Genomic DNA, 13,213 nt, shown 5'->3' with positions numbered 1-13,213 from the left:
CAAACTTAGCGTGTCCGCCAAACAATACGGATGGAAATTATATACATACATTAAATAAATTATGCTCTTTGCTGACGACACAAATATATTAAACACAAATGAAGGACACTCAAATATGTAGTTTTGACGTTTCGACGGCACGGCATTCATCATCAACGGAACTGATTCTGACTGTGACGGCCGGGATGTCGAAACGCCAAAACTACACGTGTGTCCTTTCATGGGTTTCTGTGAAAATGTTTTAATCAATTTTTATAAAAAAATAAATAAATAAATATATATATATATATTTCTATATATATATATGTATATATATATATACTTTTTTCTATACATATGTGTGCGTGTGTGTGTATATAAATATATATATATATTTGCGCGCGCGCAAATATATATATATATATATATATATATATTTCCGCGTGCGCAATAATGGCAAAGCTTAGGTTATACACCGTAACAAAATGGCGGCATTAAGTAAAGCCACGATTACGCAGCAGTTAACTCTAAAGGGAGTCCACTGTGAAGATCTGAGGGATGAGTCTCTTAACGTACACCACACCCACACTTATAAGAATTCGCTATGGACCACACCCGTGTTCGATAGTTGTACGCGTGATATTTGGAGTCCAAGTCGTCATTTAGATCATCTAGATTACTTAGACTACCAATATCTTTGGGGACCGACTAATAAGCAGCACAGGTTTCGTTTTTGTTTACTCTGAGCAAAAGTCAAATCAATAGTTCATTACAATAACATATTATTAACACTGGTCGAAGAATGTTTAAGTTGTTTCATCGTACTAGCAACGGCAAACAGTTTTCACCGCACAAAAAAAAAGAATTCAACTTCAAAACTGAATCAGGCTGGTGTACATTTTATTGAAATATATATCAATTACGCTAACGACTCAAATCCCTGTGCGTTTTGCTCGTTGCCATGCGCTGGGTTGTGCATGCGGGCTAGGTTTAATAAGAACGGCCACGCCCCCAGGAACAACTAAACAGCCTTGGCGCAAAGTCTCAAGCCATTATTATGAAATAATATGCTTAAAAAGTTCCTACACCGGAATAAAGCCACTTTAAAAAATATAACATTCAGGGTGTGACTTCTTCACATTTACATTCCTCCTGCTACATACATACTTACACACGCACGCACACAAACACACACACACACACAAACACACACACACACAAACACACACACACGCAAAGGCACACGCAGACGCAGACACACACGCACACGCAGACTCACACGCAGACACGCAGAGACGCAGACACGCGGAGACGCAAACACGCGGAGACGCGGACACCCATAGACGCAGACACGCAGAGACGCAGGCACGCAGAGACGCAGACAAGCGGAGACGCAGACACGCGGAGACGCAGACAAGCGGAGACGCAGACACGCGGGGACGCAGAGACGCAGCCACGCGGAGACGCAGAGACGCAGACACGCAGACAAGCGGAGACGCAGACACGCGGAGACGCAGACACGCGGAGACGCAGACACGCGGAGACGCAGACACGCGGAGACGCAGACAAGCGGAGACGCAGACACGCGGGGACGCAGAGACGCAGAGACGCAGCCACGCGGAGACGCAGACACGCGGAGACGCAGACACGCGGAGACGCAGAGACGCAGACACGCAGACACTCAGAGACGCAGACACGCAGACACTCAGAGACGCAGACACGCAGAGATGCAGACACGCAGAGACGCAGACACGCAGAGACGCAGACACACAGAGACGCAGACACGCAGAGACGCAGAGACGCAGACAAGCGGAGACGCAGACACGCGGAGACGCAGACAAGCGGAGACGCATACACGCGGAGACGCAGACACGCGGGGACGCAGACACGCAAAGACGGACGCGCGCACACGCACACGCCCACGCACACACATAATTATATAAAAGATGAAGGTATGGTGGGGTTGGTAGAATCGAGCAGATTACAAGCGCGAACTAATTTCCTTGACCAGGACTTGAACCACGGACCATCAACTTGCCGGGGCGATTTTCTTAACCACTCGAGCTATCGAAGAAACGTAAATTACACTGAATTCTGCGGTGGGTGTACGCAGCCAACTGCCCGATTCTTTGGCCAGCAGATGGCGTTCGGGACCTACGAGGTATATCCCAAAAGTAGTAAGACTGAATCGATTAAAAATAATTTATTGCCAGACTTGATACCGTCATTCAAAACTCTTCGAATCAGTACCCTTGCGCGTCCACACACCGCTGCCAGCGGTTTTTGCACTCCTCGTGTTCATCTGCCAAATATGTTCCTTTCCCTTCTGGGCTGGGTCGGGGCCTGGGATTCGGTTTTGTTATGATTGCGTAGCGAGCGAGGGAATAATTAGCACTTGAACATGTCTCTGACTGTATCTATCTTTCTTATTTTATCTCGGATCTACCATTATATTTGAGCCAGAATAATTCCCACTGTGTCACGATAAAACTCATGAGGTGTCCTGTACCTTTCTAAAAATATAACAAGTTTTGGAAATCATTTGGATCCTAACCTATTACTCTTTCAACATTCCTCCGTCACGACCCTACTCTTTCTTCGTAGCTGTGTTTTTTCGTTGAAACCAGACATCGCGCGAGGGGGACCTGAAATTATCAGTGCATGCATATCCCTCTCTTCGGTCATACCGAATTGTAGGCATGCACCCAATGTAGCCATGGTTTAAACTGTCGTAGTTGATTTGTCCGACATTTATCCCAATTCCGGTGGTACAAGGAGCTTCCCAGGAAGTTTGGCGCCGACATACGCTCTTCTTCTCTCACGACACTAACGTCACGGATCGGATTGGAAAGATTCGCGCATTGGCGCCGGCGTTTCGGGATCGCCACCACGAGCAAATCTTGCCGCAGTCACAAGGCGAACGATTCCTGCTAACTCCGGATAATGGCGTGATTGAATTCGTTCCAGGGAGTTGGCGCGCGAGACGATCGTCCAGACTGAATCCATTCCAAACATCTACAGGATCCAAAGTCACGATTTATCCATCCACCTCACTCTCAGGTGACATCCCAGCGCGTTTCACCACTCAACCAACCCCACTACCGCCATAGGCCCGAATCTAAAGATACGCGAGACAGGTTGAGGCTTGGCCAATATATATACGTACACATGAAAAAATACATGTATATATATACATGTACATATGTATATATGATTATATATATAAAACCAAATCTATACTGAACGGGGGGCCCGGGTTCGATTCCCAGGCAAGCCTCTCTGGGCACCTGCAGCTCAACCCAAGCTATGTCATTTTCCGGGTACCAGATCTTCCTGGGAAACCATAATCGGCACAGGGAAAGGAACTGGCATTCCTACCCTGATGTGTGAATTTCACACACCGTATAAAAAAAAATATATATATATATATATAATATTCATATAAATATATGTGTGTGTATATGTATTTATGTGTTTATATATATATATATATATATATATACATATATATGCATAAACACACACACACACATATATATATATATATGTGTGTGTGTGTATGTGAGTATGTGTGTGTATATCTATATATATATATATATATATATATATATATATATATATATATATATATCTTCGAAATGGAACGCTCTTCGGCGACGCACAAAATATAAAAACACAGATGTAGATTTTTAAACCATAGAGACACAAAGAAAGGACACTCACAATATGTTGTTTTGAGGTTTCGACGGCTCGGTCATCATTTCTTTGTGTCTCTATGGTTTAAAAAACAACATCTGTGTTTATATATATATATATATATATATATATATTTATTTATTTATACATGGGGAAATATCAACATTTACCGACCAAAATGTCTCGGTTATACTGTCGGTGATCCAAACAATACAAGTATGTACTCATTCATCGCAATATTTAAAGTTATTTTTAATTTTACGGATGAAACAATGTTTACAGGGGAACTCCTCGGAACGTAAAAGAATTAATTAAATTGTCAAACTTTAATATCTAATTTTGATTATACGACCTAATAATATCCCTTTTTTAACTCTAAAAGTGCTAGTACAGAAGTAATTCCTTTCCAAATAAACGTATTCGGGGAGGGAGGTGAATTTTTACATTTCCACATATTTAGATTAACTCTAGGTTCTACACCTCCAAAACTTCCCAGATCATTAATGGTCACTGCTTCCTTAGGTAAACGATTATCCTGTAACGGTATCTTTCGTGAAATCTATGTACGTACGTCCATAGCAAAATGAAAACTGAATGGGTAGAATACTTCGCTGTATTTAACAAGTTGTTATTTTTTCACTCATACAAACAATTACCGCGTAACGATATTCGACCTATGCATCCCTAAACCATTTACCTCACCACAATCAATCATTTCTTCCATTTTCGACACTGAAACGTCTTCCTGGGAGAGGACGAAGCCATGACGTTGCTTGTCAGAATGGTTCGCGAGCGATGGCGTAATATTGACACAGCTTCCACCTTCCCACGGAGTACAAGCGGGCGTGGTGAATATGCGGTGGAACGTGCTTATTCGAAAGAAAGGCGAAGAAGGCTTAAAGCACACAAGGAGAGACTTCAGATTATAGTATGACCTCACTCTTACAGCACAAGCTCTCAAATTGAAAGAGGCCGAATAGATTCAAACAATTGCGGGGATTTCTTGTATATTCTAAACTGAAAGTTTCAATTAGCAGCAAAATTCAACCCTCTCGTTTATTTCTTGTTTTAATTCGAAGGTTTTCAAAAAGTATTCAAGAAAGTACAAAGAGGTTAATCAGTACTCGGTTAACTTTTGAATGAAGCACACACGTACGTCTGTTAGTTGCACCGAGAACCGTTGGTGCCACATTTATTACGGCGCCAATTCATCGACGAAAATAATTGAGTATTATGTACTGAAATTACTGTAATCTGATAACTATCACAAAATTTACCATGTTAATTACCACAAAAGCTATTTTTAATTCCCAGTGAATAACGCTGCTCACAAATCAAAAGCTTAAACGTAAAAAAACACGCGTGCACCGATATCAGGGTAGATAGACATCATAGTATAACTTTAAAGCTGTTTAAGTACGCCTTTTAGGCACGTTAAAGAAAACTGTACGTTGATCATTTCGTACCGAGGATAGAGATTATCACACGTCCTTGACTGTGAAAAAAACCCCTAAAGAGAATTCACTTCAATGGAACCATTACTCGCGTACTGATTTTTTTTGTAATATCTCGAAAGGAATATCGAAAGTCACAGTCATCATGCACAGAGGTCGTGATGCGACTACCCGAAACGCTTTATCGGAATACATTCACCCCGCGATTTTTCGGCATATATCACACTTTCGAATTTAGTTTTATTCCTCATTCATTCCTTGAAGGTTGAATGACGCTTGCTAAGCGCCCTTCAAAAATGGTCAGTCTATTGAACCCGAAACAAATGTATGAAGGAGAGGGAAATTAACGACAAGAAACGGTTTATCCACGTTGAGTACTCATGAACCCCTGTTTGAAAAATAAAAATGCTATTTACACACTATGATCACATTTTAACACGCAATAGTATAGCAAGCCGCCGCAAGGGTGTGTGGCCGGAGAGGGGTAGGGGTGTGAGGGCAGAAGCCACACCACGCATTTGTTAATTACATTAGCTAATAAACAAAAAACTCGCGACCATATACATATACATACCTACATACACAAAGCAAAATTCAGAGTGTTTTACTAAATCATTTAATTTTCGTTAATATACATTCCTTTTCTTGGGTTCGATTTTTTTATGTTTGCGTGACGTGCGAGGAAGAAGGATTACTTGAATCTGATGGTGGCGGTGTCTATTTCTCTTAAGTTTCATCCGAGTGGTCGATTCTAAAAATATGATTTGGTGCCATGATAATCCCCCTCTGTGCTGTATGCAAATAGTATTTCTAGAGCTTGTGGTGGCTACTCTCCTGGCTCCCCACCCTGGGAGTTCGGGATCAGATCACGGAGGTGGCAAGATTTTTCAAGGACACGCTGATCCCTACTAGAAGTGATACGTGCAAAGAGCACTTCAAGTGGAATGCGCCTTCCGTTAGATGGGACGTTCAGCTGAATGACCCCTTGGCGCCTTTCACTAATAGAGTAAGGTAGATTTTAACGCCGGGTTTCTCTCTCCACTCTTCCATGAAGCTCCCTGGACGCCCTACCTCTGCCAAAATATCCACCCATCCACAATGGCTCTAATGACCTTAAGTGTCGGTCGCCTCCCCTAATAAGTACTTCAATAGATATAAATATTAATGCCTTTTGCATGTTGCATTCCTAATGTTTTCTATTCTATTTTTATTTATTTTTATGTTTCCGTATTTTATTTTTTGAAGAATACTTGGTGAAAAAAACTTCGCATGAAACGTTTCAACACCATCAATTAGGTGCACAAATTTAAATAAATCGAAAATTTGGAGATAGTTACACATTGAATTTTTAATCTAATTCCTGGTTTAAGTTACAAACCACTTATATAAAATTGTATTGGTAAATCAAATTACACTTTCTTCTTTTTTTAAGCAAGAAAACTCATGAAGGATAAAATAAAGAATATTTCTAAGACATGCTTTTCATTGTTACTAATTTAAAAGAGATTCAAGATACACAAATAACAATACTCCTTATGGGGAACTTGAAGTGATCGTAGCTGGCGCAATGTGATTCAGTGAAGATGTTCAATTCTAGAGTATGAGCGTGGTATTTGAATTTAATCTGATATGCAAAGTTCGAGTTTTTCACAACTATGATATCACGGCAAGGTTGCCCCCAATTCATATCACTGTGTTCGATACTATCGATGTAAAATTTATTCCCACCACTTCTGACCGACCGGTCATTCTGGGGGTTCACTGAAACCCAGTGGAAACCCAGAGAATTAGGGTTCGGAAGGGATCTTCAAGCCGCCTACAAGTAGATTTACATCTTACATCGTAAACCGCCACGAGGGACCGCAGCAGGGGGTGTTGGGTCAACGGTCATTCGTAATTGATCATTAAGCTTTGTATGTGATCATAAATTCGGGTAGTATGGACTTTTTTGCTTCATGTTCGCAACTACTGTTGTTAAGAACAGTGGGAAGGAGAAAGGATTCCTTCTAATGTCCTGATGGGCTGTCAACTTCCCTTAGTGCCCTTTCCCCATTCTCTGAGCAATCGCCCACGTAAGTAATGCGAGGTTAAATTCGCCCTCCGTAGTGCAAGCGTGAAACTCGATTGAATTGTATTCCTCCAATTGTTTGCGTCGCGAATGTTTTCTTCGTGCCTCGATTGTCCCCAAACGCAGGCCATCCAATAATGTTGCGACGCTCACCGTTTGCTCGATACGACTCTTCACGAAACGAGCCAGTTATTCTCCCTACTCATTCTGAAGAAACTCTATTCCCTTGACATAAGAGGCGCACTGCTCTCTTGGTTAGAATCTTATCTCACAAAAATATGAGTCAACTTGTTTCTCTTATTTCTAGTGGCGATAAAAAGTATTCCGCCCCTCCTCCCCCAAATTCAAGATTCAAGGCGTCCCTCAAGGCTCGGTCTTGGCCCTATTTTTTTTCTATTACTATTATTCTCTGACCTTCATCATCATTTTCTTCTCACGACTGATATTAACGCAGTATTATACGTGCATGATATACAAATTTCTTTTTCAATTCATATCATCTTGTTTCATTGCAATATTCTGTTAACTTCGTTTCTCGAAAGTTATCTAAATGGTGTAACAATAATTGCCTGAAACACAATGTTAATACATAAAACATGGTCTACTTTTTTATTATTAATAATAAAACTAATAAATGTCATAGCTGCTGATTTCGATGGGAAAAGCACACCCCAAGTGAATCGCTCTGCACTCCTTTGTGTCACCATTATACTCGAGTATCTTGTAATATGAAAACTAACGCTTGTTTCCTCATCAGATCTATCCAATTTGAGGTTTCGCTAGTAATTCTGCTATCCCTCTAACTATGGTGATCCCCATGCCCATCTGAAACATAGTATTCTGTGGGGTTCTTGACCCCAAGCTTTGAATACGCATGCTATTCCAGAGAGACCCACAATGATAGCATAGAGCGTAAATTATCGAAACCCGTTCAAAGATTGTTCATAAATCAACAAATATAATTTAGTGACATACTTGCTCCCTCTGACTCAAGGAAACTTAGGTACCCTGTAACTTTCCAAAACTCTTCAAGTCTTACCTGCTCTTTTCTAAAGTCAAGAGGCTTCCACTGTATTTCCTTCAGTACATCCGAGATGATTACTCGATCATACTGTGAATTTATAATAAACCTATCGGACTTTCACTGAGCTCGGTCTAAATCTTTAATGAACATTTTCTTCTGTGAATCCCATACACTCGCCGGGTATTCCAAATGTGGCCTAATTAAAGTGAAATAACATTACTCTCTTTACTTTGTCATTAGTTTCTTACAAGTCGTTCACAAAAACTCATTTTCCTAGAGGATAACGCGCATATTCTTCTGTGTATGCTCGATTAAAAGCTTGATGTCAGTGTTTGTCACCAAAGTAGTTGACCTGTTTTGAAATGCTTAACTCGATCCCATCTGTGTGACAATTTATGTCTTGCCAATCTATTTTTTATTCCAAAACTTCAGTGCTGTAAACTTTCAGATATTTACTTCTAATCCCCATTCTTCACATTACTCCGATTTCTGGTCTAAATCGTCAATGAGTACCATCGTACTTTCCGGTGACCTCATTTCTCTGTAAATCACTATGTCGTCCACAAATACTCTGCAAAATTTCTGAAAACGTGCGAACTTAGGCCGTTAATGTATAATGAGAATGGTAGGGGTCCTCTAACACCTCCCTGCGGAACTCCAGAAGCTACGTCTGCCTCTAGTGAACTCAATCCTTAAGACGACTAAATTTTTGCCGTTCACGCTTATATAACACGCACTTAATCTAGTTAAGTCACTTTCTTGTGAAAACCGTATCTTATTCGTCATTCCTTTCACAAATGATTCCGAACACCCAAAACAGCACGAGCAGCTGGTGGACGTGAGTTACATCGTGCTGTTCGCAGCAGCGAAGGGGTTAACGTGTGGGAGATCTTGCCGGAAGATAGAAATCTTATGGCGAGAGGAAAAGGAGGGGTGGAAGGGGGAGGTTGAAGGAGATTAGAGGACGAGGAGGGTACCGGGAGAGGGAGGTTGTTGTCTTGACCCTTCTCGGCGATAACGAGGAAGCGATGGAGGTTGGGGGAGGGCAGAGAGGAGGAGAAGGAAGCGGAGGTTTTTGAGGGAGGCGGAAGGGAAAAAGGACAGTGCGACCGAGTCCACGGCTCAAGGTTCGCCGGGGGAGGACTGACTGCTCGACCCCATCAGGGCCCAGAAGATGGGCTCCTTCAAATCAGCCCGATTAAGACGTTGACACAGCAACACAAAGGAACGGCCGTCCCGTGTTGAAAAGGGACGACCCAAGGTGTGAGCCGATGGGTGGCGGTCACCCGTGAGCCCAAAGGTCAACCAACGCAAAGCTCCCTGATTGATGACCTGGTGCGGTGGCTAGTGTACTCGCTTCCCAACCCGAAGGCTCTGGTCGAGTCTCGGAGGTGGCAGGACTTTTCAGTGCTATCTCGACCTCTACTTGGGGTGCCACAATATCCTGCCCCTACCGAATCACCCCTTAACCCATCCCCGTGATGGCGCAAATTACCTCAGCCGTTGCTCTCCTCCGACATAACAACCACTAATGCAGAAACCGGAAGAGTTGATCCATCCAGTTTTTTTCCTTTCACCCAATTTCACCGCACGAGAGAGAGAAACCTTTCCAGCATGTCCTCGGCACAATTGGGGCAGGTTGGGCATCAAAGCGTTTATAATGATAATCTACTGGACGCATTTGTGACAAAGAAATGGAAAACGGCGAATAATCGCTCAAGATCAAGGAACCCTTGGAGAACTTTATAAATACGTGACAGAGACTTGAATAGAAGGAAGGAATTCCTTGACAGAAATCATCGGAAAAAGCTGACTTTTTGCAAACTTATAATTTACAAAATACATAATGTCTTCGAGGTTCTCATATGCGGTACACCTCCAACACGACCTCTAGTCGGAGGGATTGGCTCAACTAGGAAAATATGGGATGATAATATTAGGCGAGAGAAGGCATAGGATTCAATAAAAAAAGAACACTCGAAAGCGAAAATTTTGAGCCGCGGGCATAATACTTATCTGAGGGTGTTAAGGACTAATTATAGGCACCGACTTACTATGGTAGATCAGATCACCAACGTAAAATCAGGGATATTTGTTGCAGAACGGATAGATTTAAAATTTCGTTTTTTCCTCGAACAATTAGAGATGATAGTCATCGCGTGTGAGATGATTAAAATTGGCAGAGTGCATATATTTGTCGATATCTCGCATGTTTCTTCCAGCATGTTATTCTTTTTACATAATAGACCAATCTCTTTACTAGTTCTACAACATGATTTGAATGCACATATCCTGTTATTGAATGTCGTTGCAAGTAAGTACTTTCTGTCGTGTGATTTAGGTTTGCCGAGTACATGAACAAACTAATATTTGTGTAGAGGTAACATAATTTGTTTTGCATGTGGTTTTATTTTAGTTAACGGGTGGTGACCTAACACCCCCCGCCACACGCCCTCGCAGCGGCTTGCGGGGTGTTGTGTGGATGTAAATGAACAGTAAATGGATAAACATTCAAATTAAACAAACTATAAGTTCAGGAACTTGAGGAAAAATTTTAGGAACTTAAATAAGGCGTTTTTAATGGTGGTCAGACGATGACGGTCTCAACCACTAAATTAACTCATTGCACCTAAGAACAACTGTACAGTTAATTACATAGGGTGCTAAGTATAGACACGGTACAATTGCCAAAGAATACTTAAGAATCAAAATGGAGCTACTGTAGGTAGTCAGCTGGTAGTTAGTAGTACGGTGAGTAGGCCTGATTTATTACATCCCTGTGCTTACTGTTTGAAATTTTATATTTTGATTTCGTAAGTCCGTACGAAACTATTCACTGAAGATTTATACCACAGTCAACGGTTGCAACACCAAATAGTTTCGTTTTCATGGAAAAATACAACAGTGGTCATAATTGGAAAATTACTGCTATTATTTCAGAAAGTGAAACAATAGTTTCCCGGTGACATAGCTTAATGACAATTAATATTTTTTGTTGCGTGAAAAACAAATCAAGGTTTATAAATGAATGTATCAATGCTATTGATATGACCTCGGAAATAACACTAGGCAAACGAGAATTCGTTTGGAAAACTCGCTAAAAGGACTCGCTGCCCACAGGCATTAAAAAAAGTTAACGCCAGAGAAAAAAAAACAGATTTTTCGATTTGTAAACGGTTTTTTCTAGCCAAGGTTATGAACTCACAAGTAATCGTCGTCCTCAATGACGTTACAAATGCTTGCCGACCAAAACGTTACCCTTTCGGGCGATCTTGTTCGATGTCATAATGAATTTCCCCGACGGTTAGATGACGTAGTACACGCGAAAATACCCACACTCCTTTCGGCGCCCTATTTTTATTTCGCCACTGGAAGAAGAAGGACACAAGTGCTGAACGTGGTTTTCATTATGAGAGGCTGTAGAAATTACACTTTATGTTGAAACCAAGTATATATTTTAAAGTTTTACTATCATAAAAAAACTGATTCATCGCATCAAAATTTAAACAGTACGTTCACAGCATTACTGAATAACGATAACCCATATCGATACATGTACGAGTATATGAATCTATTCATATACTCGTATATATATATATATATATATATATATATATATATATATAATATTTACATATATAATATATACATATATATAATATATATGTATATATATTAATATATACACTCACGAAAGCAATATAATATTTGGACGGCATAATAGAACACAAAAATAAAATAGATAACACATAAAAGGAGACATATTTCAGAAAGCGTAAACTGTCGGCCTTCTTCAGGTCAGACTGGAAGGCTTCGGGCCGAGGGGATTGGAGGTCTGGGGTGGGTGAGGCGCCGGGTATGCTGGGAGGGGATTAAAGACGGCAGTTTAGGGTGGGAATTTCAAAAGATCTAAAAGATAGTACATATGCGGATTCGTGAGCTCTCACCTCTATACTGGTGGCTGAATCGGGTAGGGATTCTAGGATGTCAAGGGAGAAACACTGGTCGAATGAAAGGTCGTGGGACGTAAAGTGTGAAAGTATAGGAAGAGAAGCGGTGATTGTTCATTCGAATGGGCAAGGGGGTAATGCATTATCCTATGCAAAATGAAGCGCATTGTTCACATGAAAAAAGATAGATAAAGTTTTTGGAGAGGCGATGAGGGGATGTGGGGATAGGGGAGGAGATCTGATAAGCAGACATGTTTTACATCGGGAGCGGTTTCAAGTGGGGGAGAGATGAGGAAATTTGTCAGGGGAGGCGCCAAAGAATTGATGGATCTCAAAATGTTTTTGAGATTGGTGGGTCGTCTGCATGCGAGAGAGGGGCATTGGGGTAGTAAGGATGAGGTCGCGTCATTGTCACGTAAAATTGGAAACAGATCTTCAAGAAAGATTTTCAGTCTGTGGGATCCGGGGAAATAGGTGGTGCAAAGGTTAAGTCCTGGGTCAGATGAGCGGTTGCTATTCTGTGGTGCGTGAGGTCGGGAGGAGCGGCGGATTTTATTCTGTAGGAGCTTTTTCTGGGTAACGCGCGGCTGTGGTGTTGCAAATCGGGGGTCCGCGGATAGAGAGTTGGGAATCGACCTTTGGTGTAAGTAGGGTGCGAACCGGTGAAGTGTAGGTGGATTTGATATGTACAGAAGTGTTGAATTTGTTGTTGTAAAGTGAGATATTTGGGTCAAGAAAGGTGATAGTGGAGTCTGAAACGGAAGAAGTGAATTAAACAGTGAAAGACGAATTTAAGGCCGTTAAGAAATTATTGAGAGACTCAGAGCCGTGTGTCCAGAGAATAAAAATGTCGTCTATGTAGCGGGCCCAGAGAACAGGTTGGGAGGGGTTGCTGTGAAAGGAAAATCACTTCAAGGTGGACCATGAAAAGATTGGCGCCATAGTCGTTCCCATCAATGTGCCTTTGGTTTCTAAATACGATGGAAACAATTTTGAAACGAAAGTGCGTTTTTTATGAGGCAAAAGTAGCTAGTTTGAGGAA

At 41.5% G+C, this 13,213-nt stretch overlaps 2 protein-coding genes across 2 annotated transcripts in view; one reads left to right on the top strand and one right to left on the bottom strand.

Annotated features, from left to right (window-relative positions):
• Positions 1-13,213, bottom strand: part of Roc2 (Regulator of cullins 2) — a 187,801-nt gene that overhangs the window by 37,972 nt on the left and 136,616 nt on the right. The gene's annotated exons all lie outside the window — the stretch shown is intronic.
• Tret1-1 (Trehalose transporter 1-1) overlaps positions 1-13,213 on the top strand; it is a 153,677-nt gene that overhangs the window by 20,050 nt on the left and 120,414 nt on the right. The gene's annotated exons all lie outside the window — the stretch shown is intronic.

The sequence above is a fragment of the Hetaerina americana genome, unplaced genomic scaffold (assembly GCF_022747635.1).
Source record: "Hetaerina americana unplaced genomic scaffold, ioHetAmer1.1.p SCAF_265, whole genome shotgun sequence".
NCBI lineage: Eukaryota > Metazoa > Arthropoda > Insecta > Odonata > Calopterygidae > Hetaerina > Hetaerina americana.
Note: the sequence above shows the minus strand (reverse complement) of the source record. Positions and strands in the feature narration are given on the sequence as shown.